This window comes from Mustela putorius, unplaced genomic scaffold (genome assembly GCF_011764305.1).
Source record: "Mustela putorius furo isolate JIRA1106 unplaced genomic scaffold, ASM1176430v1.1 tig00001012_pilon_pilon_pilon, whole genome shotgun sequence".
NCBI classification, from domain to species: domain Eukaryota; kingdom Metazoa; phylum Chordata; class Mammalia; order Carnivora; family Mustelidae; genus Mustela; species Mustela putorius.
The window spans coordinates 191852-216410 of NW_025421531.1; the positions used below are offsets into that span (position 1 = coordinate 191852).

At 35.4% G+C, this 24559-nt stretch overlaps 1 long non-coding RNA gene across 2 annotated transcripts in view; it reads left to right on the plus strand.

Annotated features, from left to right (window-relative positions):
• The window catches only part of LOC101681919, a 66409-nt gene that overhangs the window by 33576 nt on the left and 8274 nt on the right, over window positions 1-24559 (plus strand). The window contains exons 2-4 of one of the 2 annotated variants that reach the window (XR_199710.3): window positions 3001-3148; window positions 13162-13249; window positions 21136-21224. This is a non-coding gene — a long non-coding RNA (uncharacterized LOC101681919). The remainder of the gene's footprint in view (window positions 1-3000; window positions 3149-13161; window positions 13250-21135; window positions 21225-24559) is intronic. The other variant, XR_001180078.2, reaches the window with a different exon arrangement.

Sequence of the window (24559 nt, forward strand, 5' to 3'; positions counted from 1 at the left end):
TCTCTTCGAATTGGTGCTTTTATTTCCGTCAATACTTACCCAGGAAGGAGTTGCTGGATCATATATAATTCTGTTTTCCATTTTTTGAGGCATCTCCATTGGCTCCACCAATTGACATTCTCACCGGTGTGGATTTCCTTTACTCCACTCCTCGTCAATACTTGCTATCTGTTTCTTCTTCATGATAGCCATACGGACAGGTGTGAGATGGTATCTCATTGTGGTTTTGATTTGCATTTCTCTGATAATTAGTGATGGTGAGCATTTTGAGCATTTTTTTTTCATGTTTTTTCATTTTGTGCATCTGTATGTCTTCTTTGGAAAAATGTCTATTCAGGTCCTCTGGCCCTTTTAAAATCAAGCTGTAGAGGTTTTTTTTTTTAAATATTAAATTATACACATTCTTTATAATTTTGATATTAACCTTTTATCAGATGTATGTTTTTCTCCCATTCGGTAGGTTGCCTTTTTTTTTTTTTAATGTTTTCCTCAGATTTGCAAAAAACCATTTTAGTTTGATGTAATCTTATCTGTTTACTTTAGCTTTTGTTACCCTTTCCTAAGGAGACTACCCCCTCTCAAATATTTCTGTGACCAAAGAGCTCACTGACTATGTTTTCTTCTTTCTCAAATTGAGCCTGCTTACATTCTCTCCGAATCCTTTCAATAGGATGCTGTTCTTAATAGATGGGTTCAATATTTGCAGAATATTTGGAACAGGCTTAATATATGTTGAAATGTGTTGGACCATTAACAGGTTAAACTGTAATTAATAGTAGCTGTCAGGGGTTAGAGTCCAAGAAAATGCACTGGGGAATATTTTAATTAAAAAAATTACAATAAAATTTTTAAAAATTGAGAACACATTCTGTATTGTGCCACTCCCTTTCAAGTTCCTGCAGTTCTTAAATTCCTTTAGTCAATAGGAATATCAGAGAGAGAAAGAAAAGAAACTAACAAAGTACTTCCTAACCTTATAAGAGATGACTGAGAGGAAAAACGGGAATCTTTTAGGTAATCTTTTAGGTAATCTTTTACTCCTAGGTAAATCCTATGACCACTCAAATGTTTTACACAAACTCTATTTCCACAACAATATTCATGTCAGGAAACATTCTAGCTGTCCCTCCCAATCTAATGAAAATATTATACAGCATTTTGAACAAGATAGTCATGCCATTAATTAATAAAACTACTATTTCAATTAGGTTATTAAAAATAACCTAAATGGGGTGCCTGGGTGGCTCATTGGGTTAAAGGCCTCTGCCTTCGACTCAGGTCATGGTCTCAGGGTCCTGGGATCGAGCCCTGCATCGGGCTCTCTGCTCAACAGGGAGCCTGCTTCCCCATCTCTCTCTGCCTCTTTGCCTACTTGTGATCTCTGTATGTCAAGTGAATAAATAAAAAATTTTAAAAATAATAATAACCCAAATGTTCAAAGCCTTCATCTATTTGCTATCAAAAGGGAGTGTTCCACATATCTGAGAGTTGGGAGCACAATTACACGTATTTAGCCACTGTAAGTTTAGTGAGTCTCAGAGCCTGTTTTCCTTAATATAATATGAGGAATTTTGTCAATCATAGGAAATTTGAGGGAAGGGGATTAATCCACAAAGGCAGTGTTGGCTCCCAAAATGCTAACATACATGTGTGCACAGTGGGAAGAGAGTGTAAAACTTCTGTTGTGTTTTAAAAGTTTAAAGTTTAGTATGAAGATCAACCCCATGTCATTAATGGAGAAAGGAAGTCTCTGGTGAATTCAGTAAAATAAATCAAGCAAAAGCTACGTAATCACCACACCACGGACCGGTTCACTGATGTACTTGTACACATTTTAGAATGTTTCTGTAACTTTGAATCTGATGCTCTGTGATCTCAAATTTCCTCAAGTATATGTGACATATTGACATTAACTTTCTCCCCCGTTAGTCATGTGTCTGCTAAGCCAGTGTGCACAGAGTAGCAGAGTGAGCCCAAGTGAATCAGGGTCATGTCCCAAAGCCCACCCAGAAAATAAATTCCCTTAAGCCCCGCCCCTCACTACCAAGTCTTCTGCCTTGGCCTCGGAGGACTTGAACAGCAGTGGGGAACATGTGAGGTTTTCCGTGCACTTCCTAGTGTGCCAGCCAACAGGGTCGTTCATGCCTCTTCAGTCATACTTCCTTGGCAGCCCCTAGGGCATCACCTCAGGTGCTGAAGCACAGAGAAGAAATTTATGAAAAGAAAGCTTATTGTTATATGGAGGATATTGAGGAAAATACTGATAATCTTTTAAAATATATGTATCCTCGAAGAGAGAACATGTATGTCTGACCTAAGAAGATCAACAAACTTACACAGTCTAAAAAGTGTTTCTTACAGTAATTTTTTAACCAAATACCAAGATTCCCTAATTTAAGGGTAAAAAAGAAAATAATACTGTGCTTGTCTGCATTTAACCTAATTGAAAGGGAGAAAACCACATCGATTAGTCACATTCAGTATTTTCTTTTTCGAAAATTCAACTGCTGTCATAGACTAGGATAATGATACAGAGATAACGTTGTGTTATTTAGATAAATGAGTCTCTATAGAGAAATTAAGATGATGAAAAACAAAGCAAATATATTTAATATGTCTGGTAATAAAATCTATTTATCTATCAACTGTAGTAATGGTAGGTAGTATTTTAAAACCTTTTTAAACACGGGAAATACGTCCAAAGGAAGATGAATCCTTATACCTAATTAACATTGCAAAGTTAGCCAAAGCTATCTGTTTTATCTTTTCAGGGGTTTCTGGTTGTTACTTGACAAGACATTTTATGGTGGGGAAACCCAGACAATGTTTTCTAGGGCCAAATTTGTAGCCCTAGAAAAGGAAAAAATTAGGACACGAGATGTGGCAGATCTCTACAGAGTGTTGGATTGGAAAACATCCCTGTAAGAGGACAAAAATCAGTTGTAGCTAATTTGCTTAGCATGGCCTCAGTTTCATTTAATATCTTTTTGTTTCGTATAGGGATCTTGGCAAAATTTGCAACGAATCCATAAAGGAAACTGAAAGCAGTTTGATCTTCATCTTCAGTGACAGTCCCACAAAGTTGAAGAAATATGTTCTGTCTCCAAAGAAGAGTATAGTTGTGCCCTAAAATTAAAACATGATTAAGGTATGACATTTCTTTTAATTCAGTTGCAATGCTTTGTTCTTTCCATTACAGATGATTTCTTCTTTTTTCCTCTCAGTCTCTCTCTTCCTTTTCTTCCTCTCATTAGCAGATTGTCTTTTATAATTGATGTTGTTTACTGTCCTTTCATCAAATATATGTCACATCACTTAGGCGAGCCATCCGACAGGGCACCTAAATACACATTAGAAGGTACTGGGAGCCATGAGTCGCTTTGACCGCCTCATCAGGGAAGTTATAATAAGCATCTTGATGTCACTGAGTGCAATGCCATATTCAAATAATAGCCTTCATCCTTACCCTCTTTAAATATAAAAGTAAACCTTGAAGTCTTTGAAGGACCTAACCAAACAACACACAAATGAAAGTAGACCAGTGAGCCTTTGGGGGGAAAATCCTTATGTAAAATCTGTAAAGAATCTTAGCAGTTTTTCAAGAAAGACCTCTAGGTAAATGATGGCTGTGAAGGAGACACATGTTCATCTCAATTTTATGAGGAGAATTATTGTGGGCCCTCTATGCCAGTTTTGCTCCCAGCAGGATTTTTCTTTTCTCATCAAGTTTCAGGGCTATCTACTGTTCTCCGTGTGTAAAGCGTATTTAGTGGTCCCACAAAGCTGCACTAATTTTAAAAAAAAACAACACACACACACACACACACACACCCCAACAACAACAACAACAATAAAAAACAACCAAAAAACTTTGTCAAGTGGTCAGACAGACTGGAACTAGAGGATTATAGGTAAGAGGGATAAAATGAAGGGTTGGAAGCTATAATTTCTATTTCTGTGGTGGCAACCGCATCAGCTGTTGGAGTCAGGCAGTTTAAAGAATATGGCTACTTAAGCATAGAGTCTGGGAAGAAGACACTTCAAAATATAACAGTAAGTCAGGCCTCTCGTCGTAAAGATACACTAAATGAGGGGCATCCCTTGCTGGGTCCATTTCCTGATTGTCCCAGCGTCCCTCTTTCTCACACAGATGTCTTCCACTTCCATTTGATTCCATCCTTGTCTTTGACAAAGCCATCTATTACTTTATATATATACATACATACATATATCTATGTGGGGCGCCTGGGTGGCTCAGTGGGTTAAAGCCTCTGCCTTTGGCTCAGGTCATGATCTCAGGGTCCTGGGATCGAGCCCCACATCATCGGATCCTCTGCTTAGCAGGGAGCCTGCTTCCCTTCTCTGTCTCTCTGCCTGCCTCTCTGCCTACTTGTGATCTCTGTCTGTCAAATACATAAATAAAACCTTTTAAAAAAATAAATAAAAATAAAAGGAGACACTGCATCTCAAAGGGCTTCTCATTTGGCCGAGAATAGTTTGTTCTTGAACAAGATCTGTCGATTTTCAGAAATAGCCCCTCCCTGGAAATGGTTTTAAAGAACGTGTATGTACATATGGGTGTCAGGCAGTCAAATTTATAGATGGAGTAATTTGAAGAATGAATTATTATAGTGACAGGATTGCTTGTAAAACGATGAGAAATATAGATGTCTGTCTAGCCTACATAATATTCACTACAATCTTGGGAATTTCATTCCATAATTTGGCCTTATATTTTTATTGGAATTAACAGAATCAGAGGGTTGGTAGAAAGCACAGAAATTTTATAATACAGCTCTCATACTGAAATGAAGAAAATGAAGCCCAGAAAATAGTCTGATCCAAGTCGTTCTGCTTGTCTATAAATGCTGTTGGTTTAATTTTAGTTTTGCATATATTTAGGCAAAGAAAATATTTTCCCAGAAACTAGTTACAAATGTTTGAGAAGAGATATAATCATTAAAATATGTATGTAGTAAAATATAACTATTTTTCAATAGTGGATAATATATATTGAAGTTGCCTAAGGATTTTATTCATCTAGGAAAACTTGTTAACATATCTTCTCATCTCTATATATGTATAATATGTAAAACAGCTCAAATTATCTATATAAATGCACTTTATTTTTGTATACAAGTACAACCCACTTTTGACTTTTTTGTGTTATGATTATATATTACTCACAGTTCTGTAGTTTTAATCAGAACAAAAAGGATTGCCCATAAGAAACGAAGGTAAGTTATTTCATAAGTTGGGTTGGAAGTTCAGAAGTTCTTTTTATATTACCAACATTGTGTTCTTTAAAAAAATAAGACAAACTCTTATTTTTTCATTTATGAGTATTTCCATAAGAACTAACAGAAATGGGGTTGGGGAGGAAATCCACAGTAGGTACACAGCTAGACCCTATTATTAGAGGCAATTGGGTGGCATCATATAGGAGATATAGTTTGCTCTTGAAGATGGAATAGGTTTAACGTTAAAAAAAAAACGCACAAGATATTACACATATCAAAAAATATGTTTATAAAACAAAGCTTGTTTACATTTTTAATTATAACCCTAAGCTGGCTTTCTAGTTTTTCTAGGATATGAAGGCATTCAAAAAAAAAAAAAAAAAAAAAAGAAAAAAGAAAGAAAGAAAAAAAAGAAAGAAGAAAAAGAAAGAAATATTTACTCAGATTAGTGTTGGGAACATCACATAGAAATATTTGTGGTGATGTTACTGGAAATGAGTATTTTTGTAAAGTAAACAAGTAGAATGGCTGAGCTTTAAAAAGCTTGCCACTTTGCCTTAAGGTTAAAAATGCAAGTCTAGATGTATCTAAGAAATTGTAATTTGTTTAACTTTTTAGTTCTAAGCATTTTCTGATGCAAATATTTAAAAGATGGCTATGTCTTCCATTAAAAATGAACATTTTGATGAAGTAGTAATACTTAGGTTGTTTTCACTTTCCATAATTAAATGCTACTTGCTACTTATTCAGGGCATACATTTCAGTCCCAAATCATTGAGAACACATCTAAGTAATATAATGTTTTTTGTTTTTTTTTTAATTAAACAACAATTTTATGACAGTTTTCAGGTTTGATTTCAATTTGTGTTTTAGGGACTTCAAATTTAGTTAAATAGCATCAAGATGTTAACTGTCTCTATGATCATTATAATTTAAATAACAATATGTAAAATACAGAACATGATAATACAATGAATGCAGACTTATGGAAAAATTGCATTCCTTCATCCAAAAAGTAGGGGAAATCAGGGCAAATGAGGATGAACATAATTATTTTTCCTGGTACTTTTATAGACTGATCTATGAAAGTTGGGTTTGATATACCTTGTCTTAATGGTATATGAAGCAACCTATGGCTGACATCAGAGTTTGTAGGTGTGTGGTATGTATATTCTTAATAAAGATATCTATGATCCAACATTGCAGAGATAATTAGGCTTCACATAGAACTACCTCTTCTAGAATCTTCTTTAGGGACAAGGAAATGCAGCTATGTATCACCTGCCCCTTCTACAGGTAGTGCCAAAGGATCTAACTCAATGAAAATTCAAATCAAAATGCACAAAAATACAGGATTGCCAACCTGCTGTTTGTATTGCCAGATAAATTATATATGCACAACAATATTTTCCCATTGTTAATTTTTATGTTGCACAATTATACTGAATTTTGAGTGGCATCTTTAACAAAAGAAGCCTAGAAACATCCTTTGGTAACAAAGGAAAAAGTCATTACGTATGCCTTGAGAAAACATTTTCAGAGTTATTGTGGGGATTGCTGAAAGACACATTGAAAGATGTTTATGGCTCAAGAATATATTTCACTTAAAAACTGGGCTGTGCTTTTGTATCTTATCAACTTCATAATCATAAAGGAAACTTAGAAGGAGAAGAAATGTAAGTGAAAATCTTGTTAGGAACAGTAATTATACAGTTAGCAAAGTGACTGCTTATTTTTTCAAGATGAAGTTTCATTTTAAGGAAATAACATTTTTGGGAAAAGAAGTTGATTAACAAAACTGAGCATTCACGCAAGGCAGTGTGCCACATAACTCAAAACGCCAGTGCAAAAACGTCAGCTGGTAGAGGGGATTCAATGCTGGTCGATCATAATTAGGCATATTTTCTCCACTCTCTCCAAATCTTGAGCGCTAGTGTGGATATGGACATTTGGAATTTGAGAAAAGGGAATTTGATTCATATTCTATGGTTATATGGCCATGATGGAAGGCTTTGATTTCTCCAGTGGGTATCATGGAAATCACAATAACTATGACCAACTTGTGTTGACTAAATAGGACTTAATTTTTCTCTGGGCCAGGGTTCCTCAACAGAGACACTATTGATATTTTGGACGAGATAATTCTTTGGCATAAGAGATTGTATATTGTAGCACTGTGCTTTATAACACTTTTAGTCAGTATCCTTGGCCTCTACTCACATGTCAGTAGCATTCCTCTCTCACCACATTGATATTATCAGACATTGCCTTTGGTTGAGAGCCACATGTCTAGACATTTTTCATTTCTTCTCTTATCTCAATGGAAAATGAGTTATGTTGATTTTTTGCATTATCTTTAATAGACATTTTCTATAAAGTACTTTTATGTACTAAGTGAAGAAATGGTTTATAATGTTAATGTCTCTGCAGGTTACAAAAAATAGGAATCTCAATGGTATATCCATTACTTGAAACATTAAATATTGGTTTAAAAATACACAGATTATAAGGGATACTGAATGTGAACTCACACTGTGCCATACCTGAAAACTTGCACTGTAAGCCAAGTAAATTAATGCATGTTTGCCTGTGATTGGACATGAAAAATTTCTTCTTGTGTATTATAGTTAACTATAGCAATACATTTTCAGAGGTAACTTTCTGCAGCAGAGAACAAATTAAGACCCTACCAGATACTTTTTCATGGAGTCCTGATTATAGTAGGACAGTGGCCCTCATTGCGCTATCCATCTACTAAAGCACAATTTCCCTGGAACGGCTCACCAAATACTGAAAACAAAAGCAAAACATCTGCAGAGAACTTGGGAAATTATCATCAAAATGGGCTGATAGCCATGTATTTAAAATGTGGATTATCAACTATTTTTTTTAACTAACAACAATGAGATGGTAGAGAATTATTAACTTGATACGTTTTGGGGACTTGAGGGGTTTTTCGGTGGAAATCTACTGATAGGAAAGGAAAAAAAAAATAAGCTACGTGGAAGTCTCAGAAGCAAGCCATCAAAAGAGAAATATGCAGGAAATAAGGAACCCCAAGTTTTTAGAGCATAGGGGAAAAAATGTGTTGATAGTATTGATCCACTGGTCTTCTAAAAACTGTGAAAGTCATTAAGCCAATACGTCTTAGCTTGGTTTAGCTTTAACGCCCCCCCCCAAAAAAAACCCTATATGAATGATTTCGATGTATTAAATGATGTTTTATTTAGCTTTTGTATACAATTATAAATGTATGTGGCTTCCCCAGTGAGTACCTGGAAAACTGAGCCAATTTGCCTTTCCTTCTTTTTTTTTTTTTTTAATTATTTTTAAAAGATTTTATTTATTTATTTGACAGAGATCACAAGTAGGCAGAGAGGCAGGCAGAGAGAGAGGAGAAAGCAGATTCCCTGCTGAACAGAGAGCCGGATGGATGCGGAGCTTGACCCCAGGACTCTGGGATCATGACCTGAGCCAAAGGCAGAGGCTTTAACCCACTGAGCCACCCAAGCACCCCTGCCTTTCCTTCTTGATGGCATTCATGTACTTTCTCCAAGCTTTTTAAGATTGCCTACTTAAAAACCCTCTACTAATGATATGGAGGCATTAAAATTTAAATACAACTAATATTTATTTTTTATTATATTTTTCAGACTTGAGATTTATAAAAAGTCTCTGGATCCATGAAAGATAAAATAACAGGTTTGCCTTTTACAGACCTTGAGTCCTACACTAAGAATAGATACAGGCTGAGTTCCTTTCTAGCATGAATTCGATTATCACTGAACATATAGCCATGAATCTATAATGCCAAGAGTTAGACATAACACTTGGAAGGCTTATAGCTCCAACTTGTAGTAATGAAATTATAAGATAGAGTTATGCTTATAGCTTTTTCTTTCTTTAAAAGAACTCAGTAACGGTACTTTTTTTTTTTTTTTTTAATCTGCAGTGAAGTCTTTCCCTGGTAACACATAAACAGAAAAGTGAATATGAGGACTTATCATTGTTACTGAATTTTAAAAGTAATAAAACATTTTTATAGAAGATACGTAGGAAATTGAAAATATAATTTCCTTTGCCAATGCATTATGTCACTATTTCTTGCAACTTAATTACTAAAGGATGATTTTAATAATCACACATTTTCTAGGGCAAAATTTCCCAAGCTTTTGCAAATCAGAATTACTCGGAAGACGTGTTAAAATATAGATTGCTGGGTTTCAAGCCCAGCAATAGGCAGGGCCCAAGAACTGCATTTCTTGCAAGTGCTCAGGTAATCCAGGCTCAAAAAGGCCCATGGCTTTAGACACATACTTATTTCTGATCTAGCTTCTTACTGTGCTTAGTAACTTTCTCTTTATTGAAAATGGGAAGGCCCACTTAAATGTAAATATGTTAAAAGAGTTGTATATATTTCAGTTTACTCATCAGTAGTAGACCAAATCAGATTTGTCACTGAGAGGAATGACTTATAACAGTGGATGTTTTTAATAAAAGATTCTCCACACAGCATTGAAAGACAGGAAACCCTAAAGGGAAAAAGAAAACTGATAAAACTACACTCAAACAGGGCTTTAAATTAGCTAAAAACTTTTTTTTTTAAATCCTGCCTGCTTAGAAAGTAAAAGTACACTTTCTCATACTTAGCAAACGCTTAGTTATCAATATTTTGTTCATATTTTTCCTTAGTCATCCTTTTTCCACTTGCCAGAAAAGAATTAATCATTCTCACCATTCAGCGTCCCCCCCAACCACAGTATACAATTGTTCTTGCCCTTACATATTATACAGCTTAAAAATGTACAGCGCGACCCTACTAATTCAGTACTTTTATTTAAACTTTGGCAAGGTCCCATTAAATTTAAGATCTCATTACACTACAGGACATTAACTATACTGAATAAATTACTCAGGATTCTAAACAATCTTTTCAAAGGCCTGTTACCTACAGTTGTACAGGCTGTGCACTGCACAACTTCTGGAGGCACCTTTGATCTAGATGATGATGTGAATGGTACTCTCTGGAATTGTGTGATCAGGTGTTCTTAGTCAGAAACAATAGGCCATGTTTAATAAGACAGACATAAAGTTCTTGTTTTAACTCCAAAATTCTTGGAGAATTGCAGAAGAATTGCACATGTGATTGTGTCTGATTTAGTTGACTGCTGTTAGCTCAATATGGGTCAATAATAATCCACACCTTTCCACAAAAACCGTGAAAAGCTTAGTGTTTCAGTGAATTGGGTTTCTGGTGTGAGGGAAATGAGAAGTCTCTTAGCTTCGTAGCTGGTAGAATGAATCCAGAGCTGACCATTTCTCAGATACTATATTCAATCCTGCCAATCCTGCCTTGTTTGGAGGTACCAACTGCGAATGTTCATTTACAAACAGCACTTAAACAGATGTTCCACACTCAGCATAATAACTGAGAACCTTAGAAAAGAAAGAAATTGTTGAATTTTTTTCAGCTAACCTCATTGACCTGTGAACAAATACATACCGGTTTTGCCAGTGAGGTATGCCAAAATAGCACCTTGATTCTGGCTTTGGAATGGCTTTATGGACTTTTTGATAACTTCTAGCCTTCGACAACACAGCAGGGGAAGCTGAGAAGGGAGTTATTTTTAGCTGAATACTGGAAAATCATCATCCAGTTTCCTCTGCTCAGTCACTAATAACCACAGACAGCCTTAAAAAGAGTTGTTGATTAATCTGTGTCCAAACATTTTATTTTTTTCTTAATGCTGGCATTCAGAAACACTTACAGTTAAACCTTGCCGTCTGCTTCTTCTTAGAAGACCAACTTCTGCTGATAATACCTATTAACACTTTATCGATGCTTTATAAAACTAGCAGTATAAGGCTTTGAGAGTGTCCACTTTTTGTTTCCCACCCATTTTAACAATCCTAGCCCATCCTCTTCCGCAGAAGCAAATGTACAAATGTGGAGACACTTCTGCATGAAGACCGAGTTCATAATGTGCACATCCAAAGCACTGACATTGATGCCGTATCCATGGTTTTCAAAGGGGAGGGTAATCTGTGATAACAAAATTGTATCCCTTCCTTCCTGCAATTACCTCACTATCCTCACAGCCTTGACATCTGGAAACCCACAGCTACAGTAGCAGCTGTGATTCCTGTTGTACAACAGGAAGTTGACTACACATTCCAAAGCGCCCTCATTGTTTTGATATTTTTCTGGCTGCTTAAGAAGCTTGGATATTGGAGCACACTATTGTCCCAATCGCAGTTTGGAACCATACACCAAAGAGTATCTTGTCACAGTCTGAACCACTTCTACATATGGAAGCTTGACTTTTTCTTCATGACTGATGACTGTTCATTGTGGTCATGGTCCAGAGTTAACCATGTTTGACATTGCACACTTTATTAGAGAATTAACTGATTTTGCTCATAATTGCACTCTTCTCCAGAGTTTATTTGATGGTTTCACCTCCGCCATAATTTTCTCAAGTAATCAGCATGGAAGGAGGCTTCTGCAAAGATGTGCTTCTATCTAAATACTTGGAAGAGAATTGATTATTTGAAGTTACAAATTGATTCTCATAGTATTGTGGGAAGCACTATGCCTTGCATTTGCTCACAGAGGGTCTCACTTAACAGAGATTTTCAGATCCTTATCAGTCTGCTAGAAATCAAGAGATTTCCAAAAGGAGTGCAGAATTATTAGTATTGGGCAAACACAATTGTATTTTATCTTCACTAAATGTCTGAAACTGTTTTGTGTTTTTGAGCCAGTAAAATTATAATGTTGTTTATTCAGAATTCCTTTATTCCTTAGAAAGAATCAAAAGAAATAAGTATTGTGTTGTTTTACTGTTAATTTATCTTTAAAGTGGCTACAAAGAATAGCTATCTTCGTTATAAGAGCATTTGTGCTTTTTTTTGTCTCATCAAATTAAGAATGAAATGGATTTTAGTAACACCCTACAATTGCCTTATTAATCAAAATTATTACCAATGATCTCCTTGAAGCTAAACTGGTTTGCTGTGGAACAGGCTGAGGATTGCTGTTCAAATTCAGAGCATAACTCTGCAAAAACATACTGACATACGATTTTTATTTAATTTACAAATTTTACTAAGGTTTTCCTCTTTCCTATATTTCCCCCCAAACGTAACAATATCCCCCATTGTATATTTTTATTTGCCTTAATCTCCAATTTAATTTAATTTTTCTTTTTGCTCAATTACTTCTTCTGGAATTTTATACTTATAAGTGATGAAATCTCAATCTCTCTCTCTTTCATAATTAAATAGTTGATTTAAAATAATTTTTCATGTCCTCTATTCTAGTGACTATAATCTCTGGTATTGCCTTCTGGTTAGAAATATTTTTACACTGGGTTTATAATAAATTTCCTGTAATACTGATTCCGTGTATGCTTAAGCATTTTGTCAGTTTTATACAAATATTCCTCTGATAAGCAGAAGTTATTGTGTCTTCTCCTAGTATTTTAATACTCCAGTGTATACTGAGTGTTTAAATAACCATAAAAGCAATATTTGTTTGCATAGTTATTGGCTTGTTTACCATCAGTGCTCCAGAAAATCTTGCTAGGCAATCTGCTTGGGGCTGATACTTATATAACCATTAGCAATTACGGATTCCAGAAAGTTGTTGGCGTGATTTTTTTTTAAAAAAATCTCAAAATCAGATACAAAATATACAGTGTATTCCTCGGGTAGTTTTTTGTTGCTATTCATGCTCTAGCCTTTACTTGTTATCTGAACTGTAATTCACTTTTCCTCAAAGTGCACTGAGTAATAGGAAATTCTATATCAAACTTGGGTTCTTCCTAGACATTCACAGACAGATGCATTATTTTCAAAATTAGCAAAGCAGAATTATTTTTATATGATGGTGCTTTTACACATCATTTATGTTTTGCAGGGGTTTGGGTAATATGCCAGTGATGTGCTTTTCATTGTCGAGGAATCCATCTACTACACAAAAGAGGCACGGGTACACCATCCAGCAGGTGGGGACTTCTGTCATCTACCATATGTATTGAGCTCTGGGGGAGATAAAGAAGAATGCATAGGACACTGCTCTCAGGGAGGTTACACTCTAGAGTCTGTACTAATAATATGCCACCAATGGGCAACAACAAAAGCTAGGCAAAGACTTTTTAACAGTAACCTCTCCATTCGTCCCCACACTGGGACAGGAAACAAAAGAAGCCTCCGTGGCTCCTGAATACAAACCACTCTCTGAAATAGTTAGAAGAACAGCATTAATGAAGAGTTCAGGTACAAGCTTTGGTTGTGATTTTGTTTGCTTATGGATGGGTGTTTTGTAGAAAAGCCTGATGCATTTAAATTGTCCTTTGAGCATGACCTGCACCAGAAATAGTGCTGAATAAGCTTTTTTTCTTTTTCTCTCATTTTTAAAATGACTTAATTTTAAAAACTGTCAGAAAGTTGACTTTTAGAATTTTGTTATGTCATTATAGAACCCAATTATCAAGGAAGAAAAAATAAATACTATTTGTGCATATGACATTTCACTTTTAAACTATTTCCAACCTGACTTTAGTAGTTTATTATCAAAATTTTAGCAGATAGTAGGATTTGACAGAATAAAAATATGATTTTTGGCCTTTAAGTATACTACTTCAATCATCCCCAAAATTTCACCTTGAAAAGAAACTGGAAATAGTTCTTATGTGTGAGAACAGAGAAAAGAAACAAATGATATTTATATAATATTAGATTCAATCTTGGCAAAAATATTCTTAACTTGGGATCTGTTTTTTTAAAATTACCTCTCATTTTTTAAAATTAAAAGAATCAAAATGTGAATACTTAAGACCTAAGGTTTAATGGATTCTGGAAACTATCACTGGCATCCTGCAGTCTAAAAACAATATTTGTTTTTTACATGAATTTATAATGAGCTATCAGGACTATGTGCAAATCACAATGAGAAATTCTTACTGTCGGATTTTCTAAAGAACAAGACATAATGAATCCATTATGAACATCTCCCAGATTATGTTCCCCTTAAAATGTAACATATATACGTAGAATTTAAAGCTAAAAAATTGTTAATTATCACAGGTTTTCAATAATTAAGAGACTTGCTCAGGAGAGAATCCACTGTGAATTCACTGATTTTGCAAATGATTTTATTACATAAATTTTATTACAAATTACTAGCTCGTGAGGTTTCTCACAGAGGTCAAACATATGTTTATGTTCTGCTAAGTCTTAAAAGCAAAATATGTCCTTATTGTTTAAGAAACGTGTACAAAAGAAGAGAAGAAAACAACAATGTTCTTAATTCCTAAGATACAAATGCCAGTTAACACATCAAGACATTTGGAATTAGAGTCTAGTCACTTTAAACCCAGATGTGTGTATTTTGAGCACATTTTTTTTTGAGCACTACATAGTCATAAAGTAACCTAAAATAACAATGAAAGAAAACTAAGCTCTGCTGATAAAATACACTTTACTTTTTATGTGGCGTTAACAAAATGACTTAGATGGAAAATGAAATCTGTCTTAGCTTCAGACAGAAGCACAAAGACATTTCCCTTCTGGACAACAGACTTTGGCATTGAAAGATCAAAGGAACAATTTTATCTGCATTGTGACTACAGACCAAAAAATTTTACAGTATTCCTGTCTCCATGCTAGAGCTTATGTGTCTTTAATGGCATTTAAATTATAGCCCTACTGCAGTCAAGTAGTCAAAACACCACGTCATCTGATGAGACACCATATTATAATCTGTCAGTATGTCTCATTTAAAAATTCTCCTATACTGTACTTGCCCTCATTTTTCTCTTTTGCTGGAAAAATGGAGCAAATTGTTTTTTAAACTGGGTTTATGAGTTGACCTAATCAAGCTAGACAAAAGACATACTTTGGTTTATACTATTTTAACTTAATTAATTTAAACCAATTTGTGGATTTTTTTCCCCCTTGTTATTGTGATAACCCCTCTCCACATTTTTTTGCTTGTTTGTTTTTAGGGTTTTAATCTTTCTTAGATATGAAATGATACATGGTTTATTATAGACAAATATGAAGTGAAAATCAAGAATGTGTGTCCATTAAAGAATAATAGCTAAAATATTTTGTTCTTAAAGCGAAGTATTTTATGTTAAGATTATTATATATAAATGGAAGGAGCTGTTCTTTGCATTTTTGTGTATCACACAAATATAAATGGTGTTTCAAATGTTAATGGAGAAACAAGTTTTGAATGTGTTCCTTTAACGTAATGTTTATTATAGTGATTTACCAATCAAAACTTTCTGAAAATGAGTATTTCACTTAGAATGGCCTTGCAGATGGGAAAATAAAGTGTTACATTTTTTACAGAAACAGTTCTTTTCTCAAAAATATAAAAATTTGGGGATGCCTAGGTGGCTCAGTCAATTAAGCAGCTGCCTTCAGCTCAGGTCATGATCCCAGAGTTCTGGGATCGAGCCCCACACTGAGCCCCTGCTCAGCAGAGAGTCTGCTTCTCCCTCTCCCTCTGCCTGCCTCTCTGCCAGCTTGTGTGTGCGCTCTTTCCCTCTGTCAAATAAATAAATAAAATCTTTAAAATATATCTATGCATATATATTTTTTAAGAACTTCATTAAAAAAATCAGCAAGAATATGTAATCAATTATCTTATACCTTAACACTATCCAGTATTATCTATATTTATAAATGGTTTTAACAGATATTTTAAAAAGCAATATTTATTTTGTCTAAAAGTGTATTAGATTAGTAACTGACAGATAACTTTGTTTCCATGTTTCAAAAATATATCATGAGAATTTCATGAACTTTCAACTAGACTTACCTAAGTTTTTAAAATAATATTTTTAGGGGCGCCTGGGTGACTCAGTGGGTTAAAGCTTCTGCCTTAGGCTCAGGTCATGATCCCAGGGTCCTGGGATCAAGCCCTGCATCAGCCTGCTTCCCCCTCTCTCTCTCTGCCTGCCTCTCTGACTACTTATAATCTCTGTCTGTCAAATAAATAAATAAAATCTTAAAAAAGTTAAAATAAAATAAAATAATATTTTTAAATCAAATTAAGTTTGAGATAAAAGATGCTTGTTGCAATAAGTGACTTTAATGTCACCATGGGAGGCTTTTTTTTTTTTTTTTTTTTTTTTAAGATTTTATTTGCCAGAGAGAGAGAGTACACACAAGCAGGCAGAAAGCAGGCAGCGAGAGAAGCAGGCTCCCTGCCGAGCAAGGACCCTGATGCAGGACTCGATCCCAGGATGCCAGGATCATGACCTGAGCCGAAGGCATTGACTTAACCAACTGAGCCACCCAGGCGTCCCTTTTTTTAATGAAAGTGACACTACCTTAGGTCAGCTTCAACCGAAAACACTTATATTAGATTATGTCCATCTGTTTTGGAAAGAGCCAACCATTACAAGTAAATTGATTCTTAATTTTCAAACAATTTTAAACAAATTTTATTCCTAATAATTTTGTGTAGAAAATCACAATAGAGTATGCTGTGCACTACATATTGCATAGGAATGATGGGAATCACCAGACATACAGTAGTTTGAGAAGTTAGATCTTTTTCCCAATCTAGATGTGCCAGGAATTATTCAACATATTTTATTTATCTGAGGAACCTCAGAAGATATTTACTGAGCTTGGGACAATTTAATGTATCATTTTTTCATGGAGTCAGGATTGGATGTCTCCATACTTAGTTAATATATGACAAGAAATCATGACAAATATTTAATTTTCAGAATTTGATGTAGCTAAGTGGGGCCCTATAGTGTAATATTTTGATTTAGGATGTGTATTTTTTTCTTAGGTAACCAAAACAAACAAACAACAACAACAACAAAAAAAAAACAAAACAGTGATTTTTAGGGGTGAAAGAATAGGGTAGAATAAAAAAATTCTCCATGTATGAGAAATAGTTGACTTTATATCCCCACTCTCTTCTATCCTAAAACCCAAGATATATCCTAGAATTATTTCTAGGAGTCTACCATTTGTTAAATACAAAAAATTATTGCAATGCAATGAATACTTACAAATCTACTATCCAGTTTAAGAATTTGAACAGTAGAATTAGAGTTAGAATTAAGAATTAGAACGTATGGAAAGTGTTGCTTCTCCCCTTTCTCCCTTCTTCCCCAGAAGTCATAGTTACCCAGTCCATTACATATGAAGTTGTGCAAAGTGTGTACTTTACAAATGCACAAGATGTGTACTTTCATATCCAGCTGGGCCCGATATGAATGATGGCCTTTGAAGTGTGCAGTGTGACTTACACAGATTTTCACAATGGCTCTGCCACTTTTGAGACTTATTTTGGGATTATCTTTTTATGTATGTGTGATAGTTTTGCTTGTGTAGAGCTTTGAAAAAATGACATTTTCTAATAGCCTTACTAGCACTAGCTTTTTTCACTAAATATGTTGCTAAGGGCCATGGACATTATTGCGTATAATAATATGTTTGTTTACTTCACCACTATACAGTATTCAGTTGTGCAAATACCCGCAATTTCTTTTTCTATTCTCTTCTTTGACATTTGAGTTATTGTCTGCTTTACGGTTAAACATGCTGTTGCTACAAATATCCTTGCATATGTCCTTTGGTGCACATGGGAGAGAAATGTTCTAATGGACTAGAATGGGAATTTTGGAGTCTAAAAGGTTATGGATGGAATAAGGGTGTATGTGAAAAGTGAAATTTTAAAGATCTGATGAGGGTATATAAAGAATATTATGATACTCAGTTACATAAGACTTTCCTTAAAGGACCCGATTGTAAATACCCGCAGCATTTGTATGAGTACTCTTTGTGTACAGACCTCAGTTCCATTTATAGGGAGCTATTTGGGTGTTTCTATAAAATGCCTGCCTTGCTAAATCAATCAATCATTCTAGTCCAAACCCATTAGCTAGAAGAAGAAGCAAACCCAGAAGCCATTTTGGTTATCGTAACATAGATTAAATGAATTTATTTTAAACTCAGAAAATGGGGATTAAAATGAGATGATTCAGCCAAAACAAAAATGATCAATTTTACTCCCCTTTCCACATCCTGTTCAGATTATTTTTGGACATACTGAATACACACCAAAAACAAGATTGTGATTACGATTCTAAGGAGGCAGGGAAATGTACTGACAATTATTAGATAGGAAGATTTTTTTATGATGTAAAAGATATGTATAACCTAAAATTTAGACCATTTTTAGTGTACAGTTCAGTGGCATCAAATACATTAAAATCCTTGTGCAGGCATCACCGCCATTCATCTCTGGAACATTTTTTCATCTTCCTAAACCAAAACTCCATGTCCATTAAGCAAGAACTCTGCATTCCATCCTTCCCTGCTCCCGTCCTGGCAATCACCATTCTACCTTCTGTCTCCATGAATTTGACTACTCTAGGTACCCCAAGCGGCATCATACGGTGTTTGTCCTCTTGGGATTGGCTTATTTTACTTAGCATCTTCAAGGTTCATCAATGATGTAACAAAACTTCCTCATCTTTTATGGGTGAATAATATTCCCTTGTATGTATATACCACCTTTCGTTAATTCCTTTGTCTATTGATGGACAGTGGGTTGCTTCTACCCTTTAGTTATTATCAACAGTGTTGCAATGAACAAGGGTGTACAAGTGTCTGTTTGAGTCGCGGTTTTCTCTTTTCTTCAGGTATGATGATTTTTAACAACTCCTATAAGTAATTCTCCCAAGCAGGTACTACTCCCCTAGATGTCAAAAGAAAACCTAAAAATACTTTCTAAAGATTGATAGAAGGAGGAAGAATAGAGAGAATATACTTTTCATACTTTTTCTTTTACAATGTTCCCTTCTTACTTGAATGCATTCATTTCTTTCAGTGACTATAATTAGATTGATACAATATCCTATTTGTTATTCTCTAACTTAAATAATATGTAATTGCTTCAGAATTTTAAGTTTAGACATAAAGTATCAATTTAAAGAACACTTTTGAAAAGTACAATTTTTTCTCATACTACTTCCATTAATAATAGGTTATGTTTACATGGAATATTAATCAGAAAAATACTTTCTTCTGTTTTATTAATATTTGCCAGCATTCACAATGGGATGATTATCAGACAGATGATAGAGAGATGGATAACTAGTCAGTCTGGCTCAACTTTCTTATACCCCCTTTATAAAGGGGAAACTGAGATTTTGAAAGCTTAAATATATAAGGCCCTTCAGTTAGAAAGTAGCAGAAGCCCAAATTCAAACTTGGTCTTCCTGGTACCAAAACCCATTTTAACCATTATAGATTCTTTCCTCCCTTAGCTATGGTAATCCACACCACAGCAACGTGAAATTGACTGGGAAGTTGAGAGCTATTCATTTTGTCTTGAGGAATGGAGTTCTGAGAGATTAAATCATTTGTTTAAGATTTCATAGCTGATAGGTGGTACATCAAAAACTTGGGTCTTCTGTTCCATTATTTTTTTTTAAAGATGTTATTTATTTATTTGACAGACAAAGATCACAAGTAGGCAGAAAGGCAGGCAGAGAGAGGAGGAAGCAGGCTCCCTGCTGAGCAGAGAGCCGGATGCAGGGCTTGATCCCAGGACCCTGGGATCATGACCTGAGCCAGAGGCAGAGGCTTTAACCCACTGAGCCACCCAGACGGCCCCTTCTGTTCCATTCTTTATACTCCTCCTCCACCCCATAACCTAAGCAGTCATGACTCCATTGGTTTTTGTTGAAGTTAACATATTGTATCCCCAAAGTTAAAGTCTGAACTCTTAAGCAATCCATGCTCATGGACTGGAAGTACCGTAAATATATGTATTTTTTTTTAATAGGCGAAGTATGCAAATTACCCTATACCATACTTCTTTTATCAACAGAATAAGCATCACATTTTAGATTGATTGAGTTTAAAAATAGTTCTCCATCATCTGCACCTTAATCTCATTACTCTTAGGAAGAATTACTGTGAGGAATTTTCCTGAATATCAACTTAGAGTGCATTTGTGCTTCTGTAGTATTAAAAATACTTTGAAGCTTTGCTGCAGATCATACTAATCCCGAGCCGATGTGACAGGAACTGTGCAGGTACTCCGAAACTGGATCCTTCAAAGGGTTCCCACCTAAGCTGGTCTTGACAGCTGACGGTGGATCAGTAGCACCATACAGTATCTTCCAAGGTGCTAGTTTTTTTAGTCCATAGAAAAATTCAGTAATCACTGCTAGAACTATTTGTAACCTAGCTGTCTTTGAATTTTAGTAAATACAGATCATATCTGTGCATTAACATATGGGGAAAAGGGTATCTCCTAAAGGTACTCATTATTTTTTGGATTAATCCAGTTCCATGTCAAAGAACTGAACTATAGTTTCCACACAACTCAAATGCAAATGAATAAGTATAAATATCACGAATTTACCTTTTTTTAATATAGCCTTAAAAAATGCACCCTCAAGTCACTTCATCGAAATATCTTTGCCCACCCTTTTTAAAAAGATTTTATTTATTTATTTGACAAACAGAGATTGCAAGTAGGCAGAGAGGCAGGCAGAGAGGGGGGGGGTGGGAAGCAGGCTCCGCACTGAGCAGAGAGCCCGATGCGGGGCTCAATCCCAGGACCCTGAGATCATGACCTGAGCAGAAGGCAGAGGCTCTAACCCACTGAGCTACCCAGGCTCCCCTATCTTTGCCCCTTTTATTATAATGTCTTTTCAAAAAGAAGAGGGAGAAATGCATTATAAATGTTAAAATACGGAACTGTATGAATGAAGTGCCTTTTCAAAATACAGACGGAACCCCTCTTAGGTTTCTATTAAGAAAACAGATATTACATCCTCTTATAACGAGTGTGTTTGTTTTCCCCTCTCCCACTGCTGGGCTTCATTTCCACCTAGAGACATCTGTATGCCAATCCCAGGAGGAATGCCTGTGCTCTGCTAAGTCACAGCTCACATGGCCCCTCTCTCCTGGAGAATGAATTATCAGGTAATCTCTACTCTTATCCAATTGATTTTACTTCCTCCACATTTCAGTTTCATTAGCATAAAACAGAACAGGGCTTAATGATTACTTAAAACTAAACTCAAGGAAAGGAAAACAAAATTTGTTAGTAAAAGATGGTTGGTAATAATATTAGAATAGTTTCAGATGCAAGCAAATATTCTTCAAATATTTTTCAATAGAGAAGACTAGAAACATACCTATGTTTCTTACTATAGACACTACTATACTCTTACTATAGACACTACTTTAAAAATGCAAACATTCTGAAATATTTGTATAACACAATTTCATTTCCAAAGGAGAATGGTTATTTGTCCTCATTTTCCCCCATTTAAGTGAATAAACTTTGTTTTTCTTATGATAGATTAGCTAACTGAAGAGACTTTTTTCCCCCACACAAAGTATAAACAATTGTTTCCCAGACATCAGCTTTGGAAAAAGCCTGCCGTTGACAGCTGATATAGTCATGGATCTTTAGAAGAGCTGTGTTCTGATTCTCAGAGGATACCTTGCCAGAGTCCATTTGTTTTCAAGTTTGTGAAGTGGTCCATCTGCAATGATATTTTCCTGTCACTTCCAAATATTCCTCTACTAAGGTACACAAAGTGAGACCCAGAATGTTTTTTAAGACTCTGAATTGTTTGAAGGCAAGACATATTCTAAAATAATACATGGGGATGGATGAGTAAAAGAGGTATTAACTAAAATAAAATAAAATAAAATAAAATAAAATAAAATAAAATTTGGGTGTATTCAATAAGGCAAAGGAAGAGAAATAATATGGAGAAATATGGGGGGGGGTCTGTGGTTGTCTCTGCTTCAGAAATACGAGGGCTCTATTGGGACGGGGAAAATAAAGTTTGAGATCATCTATTAATTTACTTCTAAAAAACTCACTACTTAAAGCAAGGATTTTTTTTTAATATATATACATATATGCTACTAAAATATAGATATATGTGATACACACACACATCAAAACCATCAGCGCAACAATTCCTTTGTTTCTTAGAAACAACCACTATGATACATATGACTTTTATTTTTTGAATGCAGTGTACTGGTAAGCACTGTAGCAATTTCTAGAATTTGGTCCCTCTTCTTTATGGTGGTAATTTGATTTGAATGTGTTAACTTGAATATTTAGACTTTAAAGTGGCTGGAATTTTCTAATATGATCAAAATCCAGAGTATCTACACTTTTTTTTTTTTTTTGCATATGTGTTTTATATACATATATATATATATTTTTTTTCTTTTGACTTTTCTGTTCAAAAATGGATTTCTACTAAATTTTCTTAGGTGCATTTGACAAGCTATTGCTGAAAAATATTTATTACTTTTTTATTGGCCTATACTGTAGATGTACGAATGTGCTACTGGCCATGTGAATTATATACAACTCTAGGAGACAAACACAATCTCCAGTTACAAACGAAGGGCACACATGGGTGATCCAACATGTGAGTCATCAAGAAATGCAATACTGTGCAAAGACTGGTGAATCACACAGTCTGTAAAGGCAACTTTTTGAGCTTTTCACCCAGGTGACTGCTGCAAAGCATAACAAGCAATGAGGAAGAGGAGGTGGTAGGGGAAAGGAAGAGAGGGAAAAATAAGTGGTGGGGGGGCTCTCTCTAATGTTTTTATTTTTCCTTACTTTCTTGACCAGTGAACCAACAACAGAAAGGAAACTTGCAGCTCTTTTCTACCATGACCATTCTCACGTACCTAGTGCCAACTGAAAATTCTAAAATTGATTATAATCGATTTAGAATTTTCCTCTAAGTCTTACACCCTATGCACTGCAAAGTGACTTGAGGAGTAAGTTTCTATGTCATTTATTTAATAATGTGGTCTTCCACTCTGTGGAAGCTACATGGGAGCACAGAGCACAGGCCTCACAGTTGATGACGACCTAGTGCAAGAAAGAAAGAAAGGAGAAAGGAAGGTCTTCCAATGTTATTTTAACATCTGTGAAATGTATTCACTCTTTAAAGCTCTGTCTCTTCCCTGTCCTCTTCATCTTGAAACAATTCATGTCAAAGAAAGCATCTGAGCACAAAAAACATTAATTCTTGCTCTAGCCCACAATGTAGACGTACCGCTACCTATCTGAAAAGTCAACAGCAGCCTTGGAGATTGTGTGTGGGAGCTGTTCATACATGCAATGACCCGTCGAATACTATCCAGACTCCTCACCCCAGTGCTAAAAACTCTTCATGGTCTCACCTCAGAACCTAAGCATCTTCCAACATCCTCTTTGCCTCTTTCCTCACCCCGTGTTCCAGCCATATTGGTCTGATAGTTGTATATTATTTCTCTGACACATAAATTGTTACACCCCTTTGCCTTCTCTTTAAAGCTCTTTCCCCTCGGATTGCCTCTGTATGTCCGTTTTTTCCTCACAGAAGATTTCTACTCATCTCATAGTAGACAAGAATTGCTCAAAACTTTCCAGAATATTTTCATGGACTTTGTATTTAGAGGAAAGAGAACATTAAAACAGAAAAGGAATTAGGGATTGTCTAGCCCAAACTTCCCATTTTGCATCTGAGGAAATGGAGACACAGAGATTGAATACTGCCCAAAGTCACACATGAATCCACGATAAGGTCCAAGGCTAACTACCCATCCCTTGCTGTTCTCTTCAGTGGTAATCACGTCTGCCTTCAATTCAGACAATTCTGGAATTAACCTTGGGAGATGTGTTAATATTTCTGAGTCTAAACCTAAAACTGGACATAAAAATAGGTAATCTAGAAGAGTCTCTTTCTCTCCTTCCTTCTTTTCATAGTCTTTTGTGATTTCCAGTTCATTCATTTAATCTACATACCACGTAGACTTCCTTACTGTCAGAAAGAACTAGCATATAGTAGCAGAAGGTAAGAGTTAGCACAAAGACTACGGGGTTAGAATTTTTGGGTTCAAATCTTAATCTACCTGCGTGCTTTGGGCAGGGCACTTAACTGCTTTGCCTCAGTTTTATTATTGGTAAACTGAGGATAACTAACTTATTAAATTCATTCACACATGCTTAGTCAGAACTTCCTGTTCTAGGCTTTGAGGATTTGGCAGTGAACCACACAGACAGAAGCTCTAATGGAAGTTCCATTCCAGAGGAGAGATAATCAACTGATAAACTATACCTCCCCTCCCCTTCCTCCAACCCCACAGGAAGTGCTCTTTCTTTTGCCCAGAAGTTTCCTTCCTGCACCTGTCTAAAAGGCTAGCTTCCTCCCTGCCCTCGGGTTCTTATAATCACCTCACTGGGCACCTACTTTAAATTTCAGTCCCGCCCTTGTCACAGTTCAATT